Source organism: Balearica regulorum, chromosome 3 (genome assembly GCF_011004875.1).
Source record: "Balearica regulorum gibbericeps isolate bBalReg1 chromosome 3, bBalReg1.pri, whole genome shotgun sequence".
In the NCBI taxonomy this organism is placed as follows: domain Eukaryota; kingdom Metazoa; phylum Chordata; class Aves; order Gruiformes; family Gruidae; genus Balearica; species Balearica regulorum.
The window spans coordinates 55,696,861-55,718,354 of record NC_046186.1 but is presented as its reverse complement, the minus strand read 5'-3'; the positions used below and the strand labels follow the sequence as shown (position 1 = coordinate 55,718,354).

The window sequence follows — 21,494 nt, the reverse complement described above, 5'->3', positions numbered from 1 at the left end:
GGCTTAAATGTATGAGCTCTTCAGCAGGCTGGCTGAAATTCCCTGACCGCAAGAGGAAAGTTGCAGCGGCTTCCATTGCAGCAGGCCTAGAAAGGGCCCCCCGTGCTAAGCAGGGAACAAAATTAGGAAGGATAGAGAAATACCACAGCATCTGAGCTGCTGCTTAGCGTGGACAAATTAGCCCTCTTATAACAAGGTTTTCACTAGCGAGTGCAAACTCTACATTCATTCATTAATTTGTAAGGCCTGATGTACGGATGCCCTGGGTACTTAACAGCTGAAGCTGAAATGAATGAGATGTGTAAGGTGCAGTGTAATTATAATTCTGCTCTTCTGTCTTCATCTCTCATATTCTTGGTTGTGAAATGGCCCCTTCAAGAAGAAATGGTAGTGAGTGATCTCACTTAAGATACCATGTGTTCTGGGGTAGAGGAAACAAGAAAGTGATACAGGCTCACTCTCTTTCTTGGTGAGGACATCTGAGAACCTAAGACCTGCATTTTAGCACCTGTCTTTACTAGACTGCAAGTCAAGCTTGCATCCCTCAAAACAATACCTTTGAGTGCACCAGGACAAAATTGGTAATGCCCAGGAGACTTTTCTAGAAGGCATTTTGTCTATGAGTTACACAGCCCTGAAAAGAACGTGGCTGGGTTGCTACCTACCACTCAGATGTATTTTAGGTATCTAAATCCAAACACATACTGTAGAATTTGGGCAGAGTTCATTCTGTTATTCTATGTAGTGTCTTAGTGGTTAGTAATTTTTGAGGGATAATATGTTAGACAGTATATCAGTAAAAAGAAAGTTGTGTCTTCAGATTGCTCAGGTTAGAAGTAGTTAGTATATTACTTTATCAAATGGAACTATGCTGCTTTATTGAGCAGAGGGTTTTGAGATCTGAGGGATATGCTTCTCCCTTTCATGTAACATGAGAAATGGAAGGAAAGCCAAAAGGAATCAAGGAAGGGTACTGCAAACTCCGATCACTCTGAGGTCACTCTGCCTGGAAGGCCACTTGAGCAGCTTTGTTTCCCAGTTAGAAGAAAAGCGGAGGAAACACAGGGACATTCTATTCAGCTTGCAGAAAGGCTTATCGTTTCTATATTAGCAGAAAAAAAGCACTGTTGTCCTTTGAAACTCTGTCTGCAAAGAGGCCCTAGTCACCCAAGTGTGTGGGGTAAGTAACCAAAGAATAAATTTGGAAGAGCAGATAGCGCTGAGATCTTCCTCTACCCGACTAGTTGAAATACTACTGTTGTGGTATTGCTTCTGATTCATAGCATGAATTCAGAGCATTCAGGATGAATGAGAAGCACACAGTAATAAGAAAATGATACCTGCTGCTGATTTACTCTCTCCCTCACCGTTGCCATTGCTACAGAGCCCATTTATCAGTCCCTTGGCAGGGAACATTGCTAACTTCTTTCCTTTCCCTTTTTAAATCAACTTCCCCCACAAACAATCATATGTTTTAATGTTTTTTGAGTGTTGCAATAGCCCAATGATGGGAAGATTTAATCCATTATGGCAGTGACAGTCTGCTGGGCTAACCTACGGATGAATTTCCTCTGCGAGTACTTTGTGCAGTCAATGGGCAGATGAGTCACTTCCTGCCAGCCTGCCTTCCTGGCCCGGCACCCAGCCATTATCTCCTTCACGTTTTAACACTCGCCTCTCTGAGTTTATGATCCAGGAATATAAAAACCTGTCCGATGTGTCTTCTCAGGGTGACTAGATACAAATATATATCAAACCAGTTATTACCGTTGAATACACTAGTATTTTATTAAGCTATCTTTTATTTTTATGAGTCTGGCTCATTAAAGGTGTATATACATGTTGCTGTCTTAAAACCCAGTTGAACCAAATCTTAGAAGTCACTGGTTCCAGCAGCATGCTGATTAGGTCCTCGTTTGTGAGCAGCAGTGAAATGCTGTCATTAGATATTCAGTGGCCAGACTCCATTGCCTTGGTTGAAACCAAATTGTGTCATGTCAGCGTGGGCAAGATCGCGGTTTTACTGGCAGCTGTCCCATAGTAGTGTTGTCCTGGATGGCCCATGAAGACATGCTGATGAGTCAAAGGGAGGTAAAAGCAAAAAGCCCAACAATTTAATTATATTTTTATATTGTTTAATTATATTCTTGTGTAAAAAAATGCTTCATCATAATTCTTTTAATCCTCCTGCATAGCCTTTTTTCTGGGGAAGGCACAGCCTTGGCTGATGCAAGACCTGACTTAAGTGAGACCCACGCTCCCCCGAATCAGGAGCCCAGGTAGGAACTGTCACGAGGTCGCTCTGCTTAATGCCTGCATCGCTCCCCATTTGCCAGTACTTGGGAAGGGGGAGCTGTGAGTAATCGCTCTCTGTGGTTACGTACATCACTGGTGGTTTCACAGACGGCTCTGATGGCCTGCCTCCTCACTGCTTTCCTAGCTGAAAAATCCTGCTGACAGAGGCTTCCTAGGGAGTCGTCCTCTTTACTCTCCATTTACAGAAACAGGCTATTGGCCATGCCCAGGCCTTATTTTCCGAGTTAGATGCTAGTGACGGCAGCCTTCATAAGGTGAAAAATTAAATAACTGTGCCTGGTTATACAGCCACAGGTTATTTCCAGATCTCTGTTGGGGTCTTTACCTGTTGTTGATTTGGGGTTTTTAAAATCCTTTAAGTTTTTAAATCTTTTTAGTGATTTTTTTTTATTCTCACCTTAATTCATCTCTTGATTTATTGATTACCTCACTTGCAATGAATCTCAGCATGCTAGGTACAGCAATCTAGGATTTGTCGCCTGCTCATTGTAGGCATCGCTGCAAAACTGACATTTAAGACAAATGGTGCAATCCATAGACATTTATGTGAAACTTCGCAGAAATGAAAAGGCAGTATGGCAGAAAGGAGCTGCTTTTCTATCCAATCTTCTTCTAATGTTTTTGACCTCTTCAACTTAAAGAGTTACACTATTAAGTCACACTTAATAATCCGTTCCAGTCCTTCAGGATGCCCTGAAATTCTCCCTAGAGACAGCAGGATATGTGGGTACTTGTTACCTTTCAGGATCTTACAACACTTAGGAGTACAAAGCTGTGGTTCATGACCTTCTTATAGTCCAGTCTTGCTGGAGACCATTGCCAATGCCTTATCAGACATGGCCTGCTACTGCTGCCACTGGTTCCTCACCGCGCCCCCCCCGCCTTGGTTGCTTGCCACCCATATAGCTGCCTCTTCACCTCCTTCCCTTCCTCTCAGACCCTTGTTGCCTCCCTTCTCTGCAACTGGGAATGTCGTCACTGCCTGGTCCTGCAGTGTCAGTGCAGCTCTCCCCAAAACTCCTCTGGGAAGTATTGCTCATCTTATTTAAGGCACTTCTGGAGTGCATACCTAGTTCTTATGCCTGTAAACCAACCTATAACAGGAATCACTTGCTGTAGAAACATCTTACACAGCCAGCATTCAGTTCTTCCCAGCATTATGAAAATTTTAGACATGACACACAAAATGTGGCTGAAAACAAACTGAAAAAGGGAGTACGCGCCATGTGTATCAGCTACTCTGCTAACACGTTCCTGCGATGAGTGCCAGCTAGTCTTACTGCAGTTTATATGCTGCTTTTCATTCTAAATAACTGGTAAGCAGAGAAGGCTGAGTTTGCTGGTTGCTCATGTTATTCTCAGGACAGTAGTTTAAATGTCATGGTTCTTGTCAGATACATAGATTAATGCATTAAATATAATGTGATGTGCACCTAGATTACAAAACCAAGTGAACTAAAGCCAAAGGCAAGGCAAAGTCAATATAAACCAAACTGGAACTTCTAATTATTGGATTCGATGTGAACAGATCTCCCAAGTGAGGACATATAACATCACATTCTAGAGGGAATGTATTTATTGATGGGAAGATGAGGTAAACAGAGTATTAAGTGCTCTGTATTTCATGTGAATGAGGCAATAGCTTCATTAATAATGAATGCTAATTATGTCACCTCCCTTAGGTATCCAGTTTGCCTTCACTTGTCAATACTTTCCTTCCTGTTAGACAGAAGAATGTTAATAGTTCCAAGGAATAACATTGTCCTTCACTGAGTAAAGAGCATGGCTATTTTAGAAAAGACTATGAAAATATGTTTCATATCAAGTTCGATATTCTGAACAAATATGTGTAATTACAATTGCACACATAATAATTGTATGTGCAATTGTATAACTGAATACTTACAATAATATATGCATAACAAATGCATATTGTGTAATAATGCAAATATTATTGTACAAATAAAGTGTATTAGTGCAATGCAACTTAGGAAAAGATACCCTTTGGAGCAATGACTTTTCAGTCAGTAACATTTCCTAACTTGAACTCAATTGTCATGAGATAGTTACAATAAGAATATGTGAAAAGGCAAGGAAAGAAGTGTATGCATCATCAAAGTCCCCAACAGAAGAGCTCATACAAGCAAAGCCTACATGACTGTGATCACTCACAAGGTGTTTGGCATCTTCTGAACAGCAGATATCACATCCCAAATTGCCTTGTTGCTACTGTCAACATTATGACTCCCTGGCAACTGAAAGCAGGGGTGAAGAAGAGTGGTGTCGTGGTTTAGCCCCAGCTGGCAACTAAGCCCCACGCAGCCGCTCATTCACTCCTCCCAGCAGGATGGGGGAGAGAATCGGAAGAGTGAGAGAACTCATGGGTTGAGATAAAAACAGTTTAATAGGACAAACACAAAAAGAATAATAATAACAACAACAACAACATACAAAACAAGTGATGAACAGCACAACTTCCCACCTCAAGTCAATGCTACACAAGACCCTCAGCTGCCACACAAGGCCTCCAGCCACCCAGCCTTGCAGCCCACACGCGCAAGCAAAACAAGACAAGGAATTCATTCACCACTTCCCATGGGCAGGCAGGTGTTCAGCCATCTCCAGGATAGCAGGGCTCCGTCATGTGTAACCGTTACTTGGGAAGACAAACACCATCACACCAAAGTCGATGCTGCGCAACACCCCCAACTGCCACCCAAGACATCCAGCTGCCGCGCCAGGCCCCCAGCTGACAACGGAACATGACATTGCATGGTATGGAATATCCCTTTGGTCAGTTTGGGTCAGCTGTCCTGGCTGCGTCCCCTTCCAGCTTCTTGGGTGCCCCCCCCCCCACCTCCTTGTTAGCAGGGCAGTATGAGAAGCTGAAAAGTCCTTGACTGCTTAGCAACAACTAAAAACATCAGTATGTTATCAACATTATTCTCATCCTAAATCCAAAACACAGTACCACACCAGCTGCCAGAAAGAAAATTAACTCTGTCCCTGCCGAAACCAGGACAAGTGGGAGCTCCAAGTTCCCAGACGTAGTCGTCTTCCATGTTCAGTGGCATCCTTATGTTGTCTATCTTCACTGCCAAATACTAGGTGAGCGCACCACGTATTTCCAGAAATGTTACTTGCCTTTGTCCTGAAGTGTCTTCCTTCTCCACTCAAGGCACCTACTTGCCACAAGCCATTGTTCATCTGTCAAACAAAACCAGGCACAGAAGAGAAGCTACAGCTCCATGCCTTCAGCGTGAGAGAGACTAGTCAGCGCTCTGAGCGGCTGCACCTGCAGTTCTGCTTCTAGCCCATCTCAGTGGTCTGGAAGCAATGAGGTAGTTCAAGGAAGCATGCAGCTTCACTCCCGCTCTAGACTACTTGTGGGACAGTGGCTTTTACTCCGTTCCCTCTTTCAGGGAGATGTGGAGGTGTAAAAATGTCTGTCTTTGAATGCAAAGGTGTCTACGTGCTAGAGCAATGATTTTTTAAGAGGTTCTTTCAGGCCACAGATTGACCTCAGTAACAGAAGGCCAGCTGTTAGGAGACAGTGCTACCCACTAACAGCTCCAAAATTCAACGGGCTGAGCAGTCTGCAGTGGAGAGGCAACCAAAGCAATATGGGGTCCCAGCTGACATATAGCCACTCACACATCAGCACAAGCGTTACGCGATGTGCTCCAGCCCAATCTGTGGGTCTGGACCGACACTGCGCTGCCAAGTAAGCAGGTGTGCGCAGATCTGTGCCGAGGACCACGGCAGTGCAGCCTCGCTTCAGCTGGCGCTCTTAGAGTCAGGTACTGACGCAAGCAGTCTCAGCTTTCATCTTAGCAACACCTAGAGCTAATTATGACCACGGGAAACTTCAGAAATATTAAACATGAAGGCTAAAAACTAGAGGAAATGCTGAGAGTCACCTAGTCTACGTTTGTATTCAGAGGTGGGATAAACTCCCCCTAAGCTACGGCAAGTTAACTTTTTGGTAAAAAACCACTTTTTAATGATGTCGGTTCGCAGTTTCTGAATATTTATGACTGACAGCTCTGTTCTGCTATATAGCTAGTGATTAACAGAATCCCTGAAAGATCTTTTCCTTGCTTAAATAAATAACAAACACCTAAGCCAAAATCATTTTAAATATACCATAAAATGTCAGGAAGATTTTAGGAAAACTTTAAAGTCACTTATGTCATCCCCATTTCTGCAAGAATCAGAAGGGATATTTCCAGTGACTCCAGGGGGATATTTTCCAATGACCTTCAAAAGATTCAGTTCAGCAGCATATATTTCTGGGTTCGTTACCCAGTTATCAGTATTCAGAACTAAGTAGCCTTCTAATCTTTTGAAAAAAACCTTTTCAAGCAAACTGGAACTAAAAATATACTGTTCTCTCAGTGAACACAGATAAAATAGAAGAGTTTTTCTTCTATATTAGTGATTAAAAAATGTAAATTAAATTGTTCAAAAGTTGAAAGTTAAAGTTCCATCTCTAATCACCTCTCAGTGGTGTCACTGACATGATGATATAATCTAATGTAATAATTAGATTTGAAATGATCTTATTCTGTTAAGTGCTATCTTGATTTAATCAGCTGTTCCTGTAATTACATTGTGGCTCTCCCATTCGTATTTTATCAGCCTCACTGAGAGCTGTATACCTCCACTATCAAAATTTTTTATAGGCTACAATTTGATGTGCAGACTTCAGGTTGGTTGGAATTTATTACAGCTTAACTGCCAAAACAGTGGGTTAACTACAAGAAAACGGGAAGGGAAGTTCTATAATCTGTTTTCAGATCCCTTTAATCCATTCAGAAAATACTTGAGCATAATGAAATTTTACTTTTTAAAGTTACAGCTATTTGATAGTAATTGCAAAAAAGTTGGAGTAGAAAACTCCAGTTTTTACAGGGGAGATGGTTGCATGCAGAGCAAAAGCAGGTCCCAGAAAGGCTTGAGTCTCAGGTTTGATCCCCTGCACTTTGGGGGCTTTTCTGCAAACTTACCTGTAATGACATGCCGCTGCAAGGCAATAGGAGATGAGCCACTGCCTATCAAAATGGAGACATTCATTTTTGTCTCTGAGAATTCGGATTAACAGCCCTAAAGTTATAAGCAAAGTGAGCCAATTGATAAGAAAAATCCCCCGAGCTCTCTGAAAGTAACGAAGACAATGAAACTTTGAGCAATACTCGGACATAGACTGTTGCTGATATCTGTGTTCTCTCTCACTTGTTTTTGATTGTTTTTAACACACACGTGAAGTACCAGTGTGATTTTGTTGTGTGGCACATTGAGCCTCGTTACAGCTTAGAACAGCAAACTCTCAAACTCTGGAGTGCCGTTTACATACAGGACAATAAGAAAATACTTTGGATAAAAATGAGGGAAGCTCTAGACCGCATAACACTTAAATGAGCTGTATAAAGGCTGAGTATAAATCTCTACACTTAGTTTCTTGGTGGTGTGTACTTGCACTATTTCGTGAAGCGTTTTCACAGTGTTGTCTTCCTGGTTTACTTTGTTTATACTTAGTAAGGCAGACTCAAACATGTATTAAAGTGGTCACATAACATGAGTGCACACATATTAGGAATTGGTGGAAGAATGGAGCGATAGGGCCATACGCTTCCATTAAACACGCGTGCATGCACTGCGCATTTGCAAGTCCTGAAACTAGACTTAGAAGAAGAAATTTTTTCTCTCGTTAGTGAAATGTCAGATTTTTCTCCAATGTGATATCAACTATCACAGACACATGCTCTGATAAGCAATGTAGTAACTTCTTTTTTAATATAACAATACACGAAATTAATTGTTTAAGGGATAACGAGTAGTCGGGGAGAAGGGAAAGCAGTTGTGAGTGAAAGTTGATGTCGAACCAGCAGAGGGAGCTCCAAAATGTGAATTCTCTTTTTTTTTTTTTGCAGCGAGAAACGTCCTTGGGAGCAGACTGTTGTGAAAAATACTCGTCGGTCACTGAACAGGGTGGCTGTTTGCACGGCTTCTTCCCTGGCCCAGGAGTCACAACAGCAAAATAATGTCACATTTCGTTGGGTAGGAGTATTCTCCTGACATGCTTAAAATATAATTTAAAAGGTCTTTGTAGTACCACTGTTTGTTGGAAGAAATAATCGTAGTAGAATTGTAAGATCCTCCACTTATCAAATGATATGCTAAACTCTTTCTTAATATATTACGTCTGCACTGTCGCCCTTGTTACTGGAATCCATTGCACTTAACAGTAAGCCATGATGAAGAGCCAGACTGCGACATTAAATGCTCTTTTCCAAACTAAGACAGATGATATCTTAACAGAGTGCCTTGGATTGCAACATGTTTTCTTATTTTTAGAATTAGTGCCAGTATGATGGGTGCCAGGACACTGCAGGGACATGGAGCACAGAGTCAGCTGTGGATTGCTTTCGTCATGATCAGGCTGGCAAACTTGATGTGCCTCCGCAGTCCTCCCTGGCATAGATTCACACAGGCCTGGACCCTTTTGGCATTACACCTTCCTCAGCTTTCAGGTAAGAAACTGTCCTGGCCAAGGAGAAACGTTACTGCAAATCATTTCACTGTTGAAATCTCAGTCTGAAAACCAGCACGGTTGTGGAATGAGCTGGTCAAGTGCTCTCCAGATCTCTTTGCTAAATGTGGTCATGGACTGCTTCTACCTTTAATTATTTCTTTGAGCAAAAGGAACTTCAGAAAAATTAAATACGCTCTCAGCATAATCTCTTATCCCTGAGAGCTGCACAACTAAAAGTTTCTTGTCAGCAGTGTCCAAGGCAGGGATGGCTTTGGTACCTCTCATCCTTTCCTCAATAACATGCTTATGCATTTGCATCAGCATTAAGCTGATTAACATTAGCCTAACTGAGAGCAAATCAGGTTTGAGCTGAACACTCTTCAAAACTCTTTCTTCCTGAGTATTATTGTGAGAGACTTTCTCTCAATCAATGAAACAGGAAAAAATGTTTTATTCTCATTCTCTTTTACTGATAGCAACACACAAATCTTTCTGAATTATGAACAAACAGTTTTGACCAGTAAAATAATACCAGTAATTACCAATATCTGCTAAAAAGACCTTTTGGAATTTCCTCTTTCTTCTGTTTCTCTGATCTCTAGAGTGCTATTGTCAAACTTCCCTGTATCATATGCATTTACTAACCCCTTCTTCCAAATTAAGACAATAGTAACATGCTTTCTGTAACTGGCCACATCTGCATTTCTTTACTCCTGGTTTCTGAAGAATCTGCCATTCCCCATCTTTTTCCAGTGGCCCATGAACATTTTGGCTAAGGAGACTTTACTAACCCTAATGCTTGCCTGCCTTTCAAATGTGTGTCTGGTGGGTGATTAGAACTTCACAGAATTCAGCCACTTTGCTCCCTCCCTCCCTTATCTAACACACCTGGTAGTGATGACAGCCAACGCGTCAGCAAGACTGATCTTGGACCATGGGATTTGGGGGCAGAATTATCAAAGCTTTTGTCGCACGCTGATACTAGGTTTAAATTGATACTCCATCATCTATCCGTATACAAGCCTTGATTGCTTTTAACGTAAGTCAACAGTTTCTTAATCAGCGGGCCTTCACAGCTTTGTTTGCAGTCCCTCCCAACGGGCACTCCTACCTTGTTGGCTGAGCCTGGGTCTCTGTTCAGAACTCAAGATAGCATGGTTACCTTTGAGAATATGAGTAAAATAAAGTGCTTTATTTTAAACACATTCCCCATATATTTAAGTTAAAATTATGTTTCCAAAAGCCCTTGTTATTAGAAGCTGATAAGTGATAGAAATGTTCACTTCAGACCTGTAATTAATTTTAAAAGATTAATTTTAGAAAACATATAGTTTATTAAGAAATTTCAGGGCTTTAATCTAAACATCATACAGCTGCTTAAAAAAAAATCCAGCTAGAACCTTTATTTTTACTCCTAACATGCTAAAGTTATAACCATTAACCTAAAACAAAGTAAAAACATTTGCTTCTTGAACCCAGGACTCCCAAACTGATATTGCTGATAGACTCTCAGGCCAATTTAATTTTACTTCTTCATCCAAGCTACCACTCTCAGAGGCTCTTAATTGTTCCATCTGAGATGCCTAAACCAGGCAAACAATACAAGAAATATCTGGTTCCTATTACTGCCACAGAACAGCCACCCTCCCTAAGTTGAGAGTGTTTGTGATGCCAAAAAGCTAATTAGGTCAGTGTGTCAGCTTAAATTGTACGGGAGAATGTTTACTAAATTTAACTGTCTGTTTCTGGATCTGGTACGTCTGTTTGCTAGGACAGAGCAAGAGCAGACACTCTGGGCTTTAAATTAATCAAAACAAGTATACCGAAATGCATGCAGAAAATGAAGTGGCAGTCAGAATTACAATATTTATTGTATTATCTAAATTATAAGGCCAAGAAACAGCTGAAGAAAGAGATGGCTTTCAGAATGGATATTCTGCAAGCATTTAGATGCCTTGTTCTGGCTGCAGTTTGGAGCAACTGCCTAGACTAAATCATCAAATAAGTCTTGTGAAGGAACATTTTTGAGGTGTATGCAACATAAATTTGCAGGCGTTAGTTAGATACCTTCAGCTGTGTCTGAACTATGGGACATGGGAGCACTTTCTAGGTCCTGGGTCTAGGCACATGCCCCAAAGGCATTTCATCTTGGTCCCGTTTAGACTTTAACATGCACCATCCCTTTTCCTTAGGCCCTATGCTTACTTCCATGGGAAAAATCTGGGTGCACGCCCCAGAAGAGAGCTCTGCAAGCTTCTGGCAGGAACTCAGCGGTGAAACCAGGAGAGCAGGATATGCTGTAGAGCATACCTGGCCTGGAGCCTAGATACATCCTCTTTGCAACTGGGATTCACAGCCTGAAGTGGTTTTAGGTTTTTAGGTTACCAATATGTGCACAGGGCACCAGCTCATCTTTCTTCCAAAAGAAGTTATGCACTCTTCTTGCAACATAGGGTTTAGAGTACTCCCTCAGAAAGTGAGATCTTGATTAATAATATTCATCCTTAGGATTATTCTTATTCTTATACAATCACTGACATGTCCACCACTATTTTTTGCTTTAGCGGGAGATAAGTTTGGCACTTAACAGTAACTTGCTTTTCTGCCCCAGTATGGCTGAAGTCCAATGAGTCCATCGGGGAGAAAGTGACCCCACTAGGACCCTTCTGGTTCATATTGTAAGGGGAGGTCATGGGCAACCTGTTTCCTTCACTGCAGCACCTAATATCTTGGATGTGAAAAGGTTATGCTTTCACTGTTGGCTCAGGCTGCGGAACATTCTGGTGACAAAGCTGGTGATCTTCTGGGGAGAGAACAGAGAAGAGCTTGTGAGAAATAGACTGGAAAGGAAAAGTACCTCACAACTAGCTAAGTTTAGTTTTAAAAGCTTGACAGAATCAGTAAGAATAGCAGTTGATCCTTTTCCTGCCTTAAATGAATGGATTTATTTTCTAGTACTAAAAACTGTGTATGGGCTTATTTTTAGATGGCATTGTGCAGTTTATGCTCGTTTAAACAATAAGCACTGGGGAGTTGATGTAAAATATGGTTGGGGTAAAAATAGATGTTTTTCTCTATATTCTTTCAGCTTCTTGGAACTGGATGTTTCTTAAAGTGCTGCTGTGAAAGTAAATACTGGCAAAATGAAGAGGACAGCAGATACCATCTCTGTTCCATGTAAGCTAATAACCTGCCAAGGTGGACTCTCTGTTACATTTTCTTCCAAAGTATGTTCCAAAGTATGTTCTTCCAAAGTACTGTGTAGTCTCTCAAGACTTATAATGAAGCAAAAGCTGCCGAAATATCAGCATCCAATATCAACTGCCTAAAAGAGCTGTTGTCACCTAGTGTCACCTATATTGTCATAATCTCTCTTATTAGTCAATACCTGGTGTGCAAGTAGGTACCCTTATCTTCCAGGTGTCTGTGAAACAGAATGGGAACTGATGTTAAGAAAGAAATCAATTTTAACTGTTGTTGTTTAATGTGACTACTAGTAACGTACCCCCAAGATGTGATAACAACAACATCTACCATTGAACTGTGCAATCTCTGTTTGCCTCCTGTGGCATTTCAGAAATTAACAGTGGGAGCCTCAGTTGATCTATTAGGAGTTTGCAGAGCTAACACCATCAGCAGAACTTGAAAATAAGGCATCTTTCCCATGCCATGGCCTCCCTGAAGAATGCCCCCCAAAAATAATTTAAAAAAAAAAAAAAAGAAAAAAAAAGAAAAAAGAAAAGGCAGCTAAGTTGGAGAATAGACCTACGCATAGGCATCTGGATGGGTTTAAAGGCCAGGCCATCAATTAAAGCTCCAGATCAGTTTCCTGTGCTATCCCACCTACAGGTTTGATTGAACAGGGCAAAATAACGACCAAAGGTAGATGTAATGGAAATGGTCATGCAACAAATGAAGTGGCAACAACAGCAAAAAATATACTTTCCAAACAAAACTCTCTGAACCAAGCTTGTATGTTGGAAATACAACTTGGGGAGAGGAGGTTAGAGAAAAACCACCTGTTGGAGAACAGCAGCCCTCTGTTCCTCAGGGCTTGCTCCTGGCCGTATTGTGGTGCTCAAGCTATGGTCTGCCCAGGCAACTGCAGGCAGCTGCAGCCACCAGCTGTATCCAAGGGGCTCCCCAGAACAGACCCAGCTCAGCAGCCGTGAAAACAGTACCCTGAAGACATGACTCAGTTGTTGGTCTGCATGCCATCAAGCTCCAGGGAGAATAAGCACTGAATAGAGGGAAGAATAATCTCTTCTGGCTCACTATCCTGTTCTATTAGATCTCTCTCTTCTCCTGTGATTAATTCTCAACGTGGTATTTGTAATAGTTGTATATTTCATTTGCATTTGATACTTAAAGAGGGAGGAAGGATAAAAGGATGAAACTGCTAGAATTAATGCACATTGACCCCTAACCTTAAACAGTGGTATTATCCTTCTGTAAGTCTATCCTCTGTCAAGTAACTGTACCCAGGAAATAAATATTAGTCTCTTAACAGCTGTCCTGGAGACTACATCCCTATTACTACTCTTCTTGAACTGAGTAAACTAAATAAAGTTAAATGAAGTTATCAGACATGATCTCATATTCAAAGAACCAATGTCACTAAAATAACATTCTAAATTCAACAGTCTAATGTAATTATGAAAGTGGAATGTGGTCTGTTTAGTCCTGTATTGATTTAAGCCACTCTCTCTTAATTTGTAGCAGCAGTGTCACAGCTGGCATTGAGTTAGCCCTGCTGGTATCATTACATCTTGGACAATATTTACAATATAGCAGTGAATAACGTTAATGACCAAAATTTATCATATAGAGATAAGATTTTCAGCAAAGTATCTAAAACTAGCATTAAAAGGGGACGGCTTGTTCTTATGGGAATAAAAGATGAAAAGTAACAAGAAGCTAGAAAGTGGAAGACACTTCTTTTGCCTGTCTACAAAAAGAAAAAAAGTGACTTCTCATGTTCTTTTCTGTATAGGTTGATGCTGGGGGCGAGGGGGGAAGTTCTCAGAAAAAGGATTGTGAGATGTGGCAGCACTCTTCCTTTGTCCCTACAATGGCGTCCTTCTTCTCCCCACCCTGTGATGTCAAGCCTTCCTGCCTCCTTTGCACTCCTACCTTTTATTCCTTCTCAGTGGCCCCATTCTTTCTCATTTTTCACTTTCTTCAGTGCTGACCTCACAACCGCAATCTCTTATTTTTATATAGCTCTTTTCACCAGCACATCTCAGCCTCCCAAAAGCACAAACACACCCCCCACACATGCGCACACACGCGTATCACCAAGAATGCTCTTTCACTTCTCATCTCTTCTACTGTGAGTTTATATCCATTATAATGAATAGAATGCATACGTATATGTGTATATAAATGACTCTAGATGCAACTTGTGAATGCTGGATCTGAAATGATGAACATATCTTTTTTTAAACATCTCTGTGAAGGCGTGCGTATCCAGGCTTGCCAAAAAGCTGTGCCAAGTATGTTCCACGCCAGCCTGGTTAGGCAGTCGCTGAACTAAATGATCGTACTATGAGCAGAGCAGACGACACACTCGAGTAGCTGAAGCCCGCAGCCTTGCCTCTGTCTGCAGACAAAAGGCTGGAGGAATAAAGGGACAGAGGTGATAAAAACTGACAAAAGACCCCTTTGAGGAAGGCATTTAAATGCATTTAATGGTCGGTAAAGAAAGAAATCTCCTTCCACAGCATAGCTTGTGCCATCCTAACATGGCTGTTTAAAACGGCACCCTGCCTGAGCTGACACACTTCTGACGTGCTCCAAGCTCTTGTTCCAAAATGTTAGTCTTGCAGGGCACCAAGAACTAAACCAGGCATTTGGGGCACTGCCCAATTACACCTACAGATACATTTTTAGGTGCAAATTTATTATAACTGTGTCAGCTCTGCTGCATGTGTGTCATGAGTAATACAATATTTGGCACTGCCTCTAGTTCCTGCAGCAATGTTATTGAGAACGCCCTTTTTTATTTTTTAACCAGTAATTTATCGATTCCCCATTGATTTGGTAGAGAGAAAAAAAGAGAACAGGGTGGGGAGAGGGGGAAGAAAGCTTTTTAAGTGTGAATTCCCATGCCCAAAAAAGAGAGAAAAAAATAGCAAAAGAAATCCCACTGGTAGCCCAGTCAATCTTGAAACCTCACTCATGATTTTTTTCCAGTTGTAAAGCAGTACTGGTTTGCATACCTTTCCTCTCCTTATGTAGAGGGGGAAAAAAAATATCTTTTCCTCCTTGATATCGCATGTTCATGTGAAATGTGCAGTTTATTGCTGAAAAGGTTGTGGGGTTTTTTTTAAGTTTCTGTGGTTAATGCGCAGAGGGAAAGCAAAACGAAAGTAACCGCGTCCAGAAGAGGGAGCTCCAAAATCTGAATTTTTTTTGTGAGGATGACAGATGGTACTTTTCTTTGAAATAGATGATGTCTGGTAGAATCCTGTTTGTTAACATATAAATCCTTTGATGATTTTCATTCCCTTCTGTTAGGAATTCCTGTCTTTCTCTCTCACAATCCTCAACACTAAAATGATACCAGAATTTGTCTATGCACGAGGGTATTTTTGAGGCTGTCCTAACATTCTAAGACAATTTTATATGTTTAAGTTAATTTCAACTGAAATTTTAATGCAGAAGTTGGCATATTTTTTCATAGAACTTATTTAAAATAGTTCTGTTCAGCTTTTCCAGGGGAAAAAAAAAAAAATCATAGCATAGGAATTATTTATGTGCGTTTTCCTAAATTTCCACATGCAAATTCTTTCCATGCAGCAAATGAGCAAAGCTTTTTCCATTATATAAAACACGTACCTATAAATGGCCAATAGTTTCATCTTCTGGTCAAGTCAAGTCAGCCTGTCCCAGATGAAGCAGATAGATAGCAAATTATGAGAGTTTTAAGCCCTCACCTCTACCATCAGCAGCTGTTTTTCCCTCATTGTTCAAATTCATTAAAGAATGGCTGCAGATCCTGATGCCACTTTGTTGCTTGTGATAATATTTAATTACTAGTCTAACAGGTATTCATCTACTTTGAGGTGTGAAAGGTGGTGTGCATATGCTATTGCCCTCACAAATGACATCTAGTAAGTATGCTTTATTTGAGTTAACATAAAAAAAAAATAAAAATCACTGCCTTTCTCTTGCTCACAGTACTTAAACCTTTGTCCCTGCGGAGAAGCAGATCGCAGCCTTCACTGGCCCAGTGGCAGAAATGCTGAGAAAGTGAAGTGCAGAAAGCAAAGCCATGCTTAGCTCTCCCTTTTGGCTTCATTTTAAATTTTTGGGTTTTTTTAAATTTTCCTGAGGCTTTTGAGCCTCAGGAACTTGTAACAAGCCATGTCTAGTGCCCTCAACTTTTATTCTTAAAATGAAGACAGAAAACATATGGCATTTTGCTCCTGGTCATGTCATGCCACTAAAATATCCAGTCTACTGGGGCTTTTTCTTTTTCTCTGGCTTGGAGGAGAAAGAGACATAATGGGAGCAAGCTTCAGAGGAATAGCTGTGCAGTTCTTTAGCAGCTGCTCTGTGTGCGCAAGGGGTCCAGATAGTTGTGTGTGGGATGAACGCCTTTCTGAAACAGTGTGGCATTGCCGTGGATGTAACTCCTTGTTCTGCCAAAGAATTAATGTCATGATGTACTCCTTCCCAACTCAGCTCCTGCTGCGGCAGCCCCCAGATGCAGGAGAGTGTGTCATCGTTCATTTTGCAGACAAGAAGGCAGTAAACGTTTGTTTGCTGCTGCCTGCTTGATTTCTGCTACTCTGCTCTACAGACAAAAGAGAGCTGGAAGCCATTTGTGCAATTCAGAGCTTCCCGTCACCATCTCCTGGGTGTGTTGTGGCTGTGTTGGACCTAAATAACCAGAAAGCAGGATCTGGCTCCACAATCTGTTTCGTTCCCTCCTTCTTCTCCTCTTTTTGATCTGTTTCCAAGAGCTTCCTCTGGAGTCAGTGATGATAGCTGGGCACCTTGGATATCTGAAAAGCAAGCCACTAATTTAGGTGCAAAAATAGTGCTTTAGGCTTATTTTTTAAGAAGTTTACTGATGCCTGGGCATGCAAATATTGAAACATTATTTGTCACACTGCAACGAACAGTTACTAAACAGTTAGGTTCAGATTTATTTGTGCATTTTAAATGTGTTAAAGTTGTGTCACAAACTATTGCTTATAAATATGCTGCTTTGCCGAGTCAGCCCGTCTCACAGAGAACGGAGAAGCAAAACTTCCCTCTGATACCTTCGGCTCAAAGCCTGCTCACCTCCCAGCTCCTCTCCCTTTCATGTGGTGCCAAGCAGAGCTGGGAGATCAATTTCTGGAAGTCCTTGCACTCTCAAACCACAGCTGAATTTCCTCTTCAAGTACTTTTCAGCAAAGTTAATTTCAGGGATAAGTTCCTCAAGTTCACTGTCTTATGTCATGCCTGCCCAAAGGAATAGTGTCTTTCTTAAAAATCAAGGTGTTCTTAAAATAATTTTTGCTGTAACTTTTCTCTCTCTCCTGCTTCCACCATCCAGAGTCTAACATCTATCAAAGATCAGTGCTAAAAAGCTGAATGTTCATTAAGCACCTGTTTTCTCCTTGTTCCTCTTTTTCAGCAGTTTAGAGCTTTGTGCTTGATTCTTAATTTGCAGCTGTGTAACCTCCAGTACCGCTATTCTCCAGCACGCTCTATCTGAAATAGATACTCGGACAAGCTTGTCCTCTGAGCATGAGATCTGAGAGAGAAACAAACAGAAGAAACCCTGCTTTTGATCTGGCTCCTCTTCTTTTACATTCCCACGGCCTGACCTCAGTGTGTGACAAATGCGGGCTTCACGCTTGGCCCACGCATGCAGAATGGGATCCCTGTGTCTCCAAATGCCATCATGCCTCTGTGCACAGCCCCAGCCTGCTCTCCAGCCTCTGGCACCCTCAGTCCCTGCCGGCTTCCGCTGCCCTGGGCAAGATGCTGCCACCGCCCCCGCCTCAGTCTGGTCTGGGTAAACAAGGCAGTGGCTGGAACTAGGGAAATGTTGGGAGATGTGGGCTCAGTTTCCTCTGCAAAGGAAAGTGCCTCCATGATTTAAAACAAATCATGTCGCCTGTCTTTAGTTCCCTTTCTTATAGATGATCCTCTGGGTGTTTCATCCCCTGAGGAGCACAGAACAGTGCGCAGCCACTTTGCCCAGTTCCCATGAATCAAAATGGCCACTGTGTTAGGCCAACATCTGTGAGACTGGTACCCACAAAATGGCCGCCCCAGAGTTCTGCAGTGCCTGGCCGTGAGTCTCCTCTTCACAAAGGTGGCCACCATCTCCCAGCAGTGAGGTGAGGCTGTGCATGCCTGTGTACTGGCTGTCAGCTGGAGGGCTCCCTGGGTTATGGAGTGCGAGGAGCGGAGGAAACCCAATGCAAGGCGGGGAGGAGCAGGAGGCTGAGTTTTCAGAGACCAGACAGGAAGGCTGAGCAGCTGTGGAGGTATGTGCTGGCTTATGCTCATGGGCAGAGATCCCTGCGATAAGAATCACTATCTGTAGGACACCAGGAAATTTAATTCAGATTGAAGCTGGTGTTCCATATACTTCAGATGGACCATTTTCTGATTTTTTTTTTCTTATTTCCTTTTTTTTCCCCCCATGCACACACTCTTACTCTGGAAACATGTAATTTAAAAGCTTTCAGCAACCCACAAACCATTGCGCTAATGTGCATCAGGCCTTTCAGTGGAGAAGAGATTGCCCTTCCTGAGGGGATATAGGTTGTGCCTGTGGCATTGGTGCTGGTATCATCAAATCCTAATTGAATCGTACAGCTTTTTCCAACGGAAATCAAAAGGTAGATTCAAAACTGAGCTGACCCTTAATAAATGCAATTAGGCACATAGTTGTTCTATTATTGTTCTCGCTATTTTTAAGCACTAAGTCAAGGAAGCCCAAAGCTTTATAGATGTTGAGGTTTTTAAAATGTGCATGTCAGTAGTTAAGACACTGAGGCCGTTTTCTTTGTGTTGAAGCTCCTTTTAAATTCAGTGAGGTTTGGATCCAGTCTGCAATGGGTATGTTAGCAATAAAACCAGGAGAGTGAGAGAACTATATTTTATCCATACATTTATTCCTGGTCTGGAGAAAAACAGCTGAAAATTCCGAAATATTTCAGGGTTTTTATTTGGTTTGTATATAACTTTTTACAGCGTATAGGACTATGCTATCAAGTCGTGATTAAAAAACACACACACAACAACTTTGGTGCATTTTTCCAACAAGCAGCATCACCTAATATCGCAGAAAGGGAATCTGTCTTATATTACACATGGCCAGGTTTAACAAAACCAGCTGGGGAGGCACCTGCCATATCCCCAGAAGGAATGGGCGAATAAGGGGATGTCTCTGCTGGAGCTCATCATTATGCGGACTCCACCAAATCCCCAAGAACAACCTCTTCACTTTGAGGTTCCACCCAGTCACCCCAGCATCTGTGTTACCACAGCCTCCTCACCCCAGGATCCATTGGGGAATGTTCCCCAAAATTATCTCATTTACCTCTTCCAGTTCTTTCTCATTTCCAAATCCTCTCACAAGCTAGGCAGCCATGGTTATTAGTTTTGTTTTCTAATATAGGCGGTTCTTTGGTTGTTTGACATGGCTTACATGTGACACTGTTAGAAATGTTCGTGGCTCAATGTTTCCAAGAGAAAGGAGCCCTTTTCCTATTCATAAGTGAGATGCCGAGCACTGCTGTTCTTCTGAGGCAAGGCCTGAGGACTGCTTGGGGTAAGCAACTGATAAATTGAGGTGGCCCCAGAGAGCCTTTTAAAAGGCTTTAGGAGGCCACTACCCATAGGCTATGTCTATACTAGAAAATAGAACAGGACCAGGGCACTGGTCCTCAGTCATGCATCTTGTTTAATTGTTACAATGCTCCATGGCACAGATTTGGCCCGTGCCAGCTAGCAATATTGCAGGAAACAAAAAGGATTGGATGCCACAGACCTTTCCTAATGGGTGGCTCAGATATGACCATCATGTCTGTAGGCAAAGGGGAGCACTTTAGCTTTGTGTACGTGTCAGGCCATGTTGCATTGCTTCAGGCTACAGAAAAGCGTCTAGCCTGTTTTATTTACTCGTATAGACGTAGCTTTACAGTTGCATCCTTAGCACTGCCACTTATTTTACCGAATAGCATTAATGTGGGGCTCTGCGCATCTGTGATACTGACCCTGGGCTGCTGGCAACTTTTACTGCTAGGTTAGATGTGTCTGCAGACGATACAGTCACAGCAATGCCTATGGTGTGGACTTAGCCTGAGGGTAATCTTAAAAAAGTCACTTAATTATGTTTCTCTGCATTATTTTTCTTTATTTTAAACCTCCTTGGAACTGTAAATTTCTTGGTAGCACTGTATAGTAATTCAGTCAGGCTGGTGAAGAGATTCTCCGGGTAGGAGCAGCAAGTCTGCAGACAACAATTCAGCCTCCACCTTTTGTTCCAGATAGACCTGCCAGAAATCAGTCAGTTTGGTTTTGTTTCTTCCTGTAGCTTTTCCAAAAATCAGGGAAATCTGTTAAACAGTTTATACTAGTAAAACACTGTTAACTACTCACTTGTCTTTTCACTAGTAGTGAAGGAAAAATACCTTTCCTAACTGAGCTGCTGCAGAGACACATTGGAGGCTCCCTGGTTCACAATACTGAGATTTCTGGTTTGTGAAATAGAGCTAGGTTAACACTCAGCTTTATTCTCCCTTCAGGACTCTATAGGAAAAGTTTTAGAAACTGTTGTATCAGTATTATTGTGAATAAGATTTTATTTTATACCTCAGGAGAGGTATAAAGATAATTGATTTTTAAGATATACGAGCAGAGCATGAATCTCTTAGACTCTATTGACTGGTGGTTTACTCCCTGGGAGAGAGACATCCAAGTAACTCTCTTTGGCAGAGCGGTGTTTCCCTGTAGAGTTCTGGGCTCCACCGCCTGCAATGCCACTGCATTCAGGGATGCCAGTCACATGGCCATGGCCCTTTTTGGAGTCCTCAGCAATGATAAAAGAGGTTTAAGAGGGAGGTTTTCAGCCTTGCCCAGCCGCACTCCTTGGCACGCATTCCTTCCTCCTGGGGAAGGGCAGCCAACTGGATCCCCCACAAAAGAGCCACTTCAAGAGTGGTTATGGTGAGTGCTGAAGAGAAGGACAGCTGTTAAAAGATGTGCTGTGAGGGACGGAAGAAAACAAAGGCCAGAATTTCTGTACACTTCCTTTTCTTGTTTTAACTGCTTGCAGGTATGCAGGTTTTGGAAGAGAATGAAGGGATATGGAAGGATCAGGACAGATACGCATTAAAGCAGTGATAGAGGGTCTGACCAAAGGCCTATCTAGCCCAGGTTTTGCGTATCACTGAGCTGAACAAGGTCATTACAGAATGAGTAGATGCTGTATGAAACTGGAAAACAGCGAGGGGGGAGAATGTTGCAAGACATCAACACGAGCAACAAGGTCCTGAGGCAGTAGCGAGAGGTCTCAGTGCTTGCTCCAGCATGCAGAGATAGAAGCTAAGGTGCTGTGGGAGGATCGGAAAGGGCAGGACCCCAAAATGGATGCTGCTTAGTCCAGGAGAGAGCCCTGCTGTGGCAG

At 42.1% G+C, this 21,494-nt stretch overlaps 1 long non-coding RNA gene across 1 annotated transcript; it reads left to right on the top strand.

Moving 5' to 3' along the window:
* Positions 1-8,214: 8,214 nt before the first annotated feature.
* On the top strand, positions 8,215-13,439 carry LOC142600983 (uncharacterized). Its single transcript, XR_012834517.1, has 3 exons — positions 8,215-8,376; positions 8,674-8,849; positions 11,940-13,439. It is a non-coding gene; the product is annotated as an uncharacterized LOC142600983 (long non-coding RNA).
* Positions 13,440-21,494: the final 8,055 nt, after the last annotated feature.